A 2,905-nucleotide genomic window follows, 5' to 3' on the forward strand; every position below is an offset into this window, starting at 1 on the left:
CTTTGTATATTGGTCACATACTTGCTCTATGAAATTGACTGTTCAAAATCGTTACCTTCTTTCATCTCCTTTTCTTGTAATATTTTATGTTATCTTGTTTCAGTTGCTTATCTTTTCACTTCCAGATATGGTACCTCCTTTCAAACTAAACCAGAGTCATTAATGTGAAAAACCTGTTGTAATAGGTAACCTTTAACCTTAACCTTTTTGCTTGGGAAACAAGATTTGCTGAGCAGATCCACAAATTTTGTTTTGCAAACTGTAGTTTTAGAAATAGCTTTTGGCTTGAAATAAGTCTTGTACACCCATTTTCCCATGCATTGTATATGCTCACCCTACCCGTGAAGACTTCAGCAGTGCAGACACCGAATCATACAGCCCAGGGGATTCCCAAAAATGCTTATTCCTGGGTTCCAATCTAAGAAATTATAATCCTTGAGACCTGGTGCTGGAAACAGGCATTTAAAACAAGTTACCCTCAGATGACCAAAAGCATTAAGAGAAAGCCATAGCTTGTTCAGATAGCAGAACATAACCTATTCTATCTACACTGAGCCCCTCACTTGCACGTTCAGGGAAGTTGTCTTTTAAGTTCTTTCGATGCCTTTGCACATGCTGTGACCTCCATCTGGATCCCATTCATTCGCCAAATCTTGACTCAAACACAAATCTTCTGAGAAAATCCTCTTAAATATAACAGTGCTGGCCCAAACCAACACCCAATAACAAAAAATGTAAGCATCTAGTGAAAATATTGGTAGGTTTTGAAGTTCGGGAATTGGAAATTGATTTCATATGGACAAATCTTTAATGTTAGACAAGTGTGGGCTTTCACGAAATGGACTCAAGTAATCAACTGAGTCTCTGCCATCACCAAGGGTATTAGCTCTGCCTAAATATATCCATTCTCTTAACTTGGTTTCTGCTCCAAAAGACACACTTGCTTGTCCAACATGATGGCTGCACATTCTTATAAATTGGTTATGGTAGTAGTGCAGGGCAGAGGCAGATGTCTTCCAAATAGTTGGCTTATCAAGTTTTGCTGTTGCAGTAACTTTCAAGTTCTGAAATATGTGGGGGTTGACAGTCACGTGTCTTCAAAGGATCCAAGGGAGCAGGCATTAGCAGATTTGGATGTACACAAGCAATATTTTAAGGTCAGTTTTCGAGTTTTTAAAGCACATCTACTGTGATGAGTTATTGAACACTATTTTGTCATCCAAGAGTACCATCCTTTTTAGAGGGCTGTTGTGAAGTTTATTTACTCACCCGGACCCAGAAATACTTTTAGGTCACTAGTCTTTCCAAAGGAGAGCCAGAGTTAACCAAGATTATAATTTCACATTTAGAAAAGATCCAAATCTAGCTATTTTACAAATCCCCAGGCTCAGCCACCAACTTTAGATATTTTTCTTCCACTACAGTAATTTCCTATGTGGTATGACAAAATATAATAAAGCTATGAAAGATGTCACCTTTCCCTTACAGGGGGCATGTGAAACTCTCTCTGAGCATATAGCATCAGTTAGAAACTCTGTAATATTGCAGGCTCTCATGCAGTGACTCTACTGATATATTTGCATCCAGATAAAGTACTATTCTCCCCTCAAGATGATATAAACCATTTAAATGCTGCTGCCACTGCTGGAAAGTCTCCAAACTCCTTGTATCTGCATTCAGTCTGCAAGTTTTTTAAACATCAAAATCCTTGTATCTGCATTCAAAGTCAATGAGACTTTTAAACATCTCACCACAGATAGAATCCTAAGTTATTTAATCAAGGTTACACTCTCAAGATGAGATATGGTTATAAATGATCTAAGATTGCAGGCTCCAAATTGGCCTTGACTAATTTTAAAATATGCTTTGGGCCGTGGCAGCATTGATTATTTTTCAGGAAAGGCAGGAAGGGGGAAAAAATTGAGCCCCTATAGTTAAAGCCACTTGACATACATTTCCATGATCCTTGTAGCACAAAGTAACAGCTATTTTAAAAAGCCAGGGCCGCCGAACCGGTTTGGCTCAGTGGATAGAGCATCGGCCTGGGGACTGAAAGGTCCCAGGTTCGATTCAGGTCAAGGGCATGTACATTGGTTGCGGGCACATCCCCGGTGGGGGGTGTGCAGGAGGCAGCTGGTTGATGTTTCTCTCTCATCGATGTTTCTAGCTCTCTATCCCTCTCCCCTTCCTCTCTGTAAAAAAATCAATAATAAAAAAAAAAAAAGCCAGGGCCATAGGCCAGAACTGCAGAGAAGTCCACACTTCCAACTGACCCCACTGCTGCTCTCCTCTCAAAGCACAACTCTAAAGTGGACATACATTATTCCTCAGCAATTCCAGTACCACACACACAAAATATGCTGAATCCTCCAAATTCCTGGAACTACATATCGACAAAAACAGACATGAAGCCTGGATTTGGAACAATTAAATAAATAAATTACAAAAATTTTATTTTTCAAATCCAAGGCAAAAAAATTCCAGGTTGGAAAGTATTACAATTTACTTCAGAATTAAACTAGCTTAGTAGATGACTGACACATATAAATAGGCAAATGTGACAAGCTTTAGATTTTACTTATACTTCAATGAGATACATCTTCATCTTCTCAGTCTAGCTAAATTCTCCTAAGCTATGGATTATTTCATGTCCTTGGCCTGAGAGTCAGGAGAAATTTAAAAAAAAAGAGCTGTGAGTGAAAATGCATTGTTGTTCCAAATTCATTAAATCTTTTTTCCTTGGAAAGACCCCAAGGGCTCCATTGAACTTTTATTTGAATGTAATATTTGGGCCAACTGTCCAAAGGGCTGATAGTTCCCGATTAATCTGAGGTCATAATAAAACAAGCAACAAAACACTATTTGGGATTTCAGTTTCTCCCCCTTATCATCAAGACTCACTGCC

The sequence above is a fragment of the Eptesicus fuscus genome, chromosome 19, assembly GCF_027574615.1.
Source record: "Eptesicus fuscus isolate TK198812 chromosome 19, DD_ASM_mEF_20220401, whole genome shotgun sequence".
Taxonomy (NCBI): domain Eukaryota; kingdom Metazoa; phylum Chordata; class Mammalia; order Chiroptera; family Vespertilionidae; genus Eptesicus; species Eptesicus fuscus.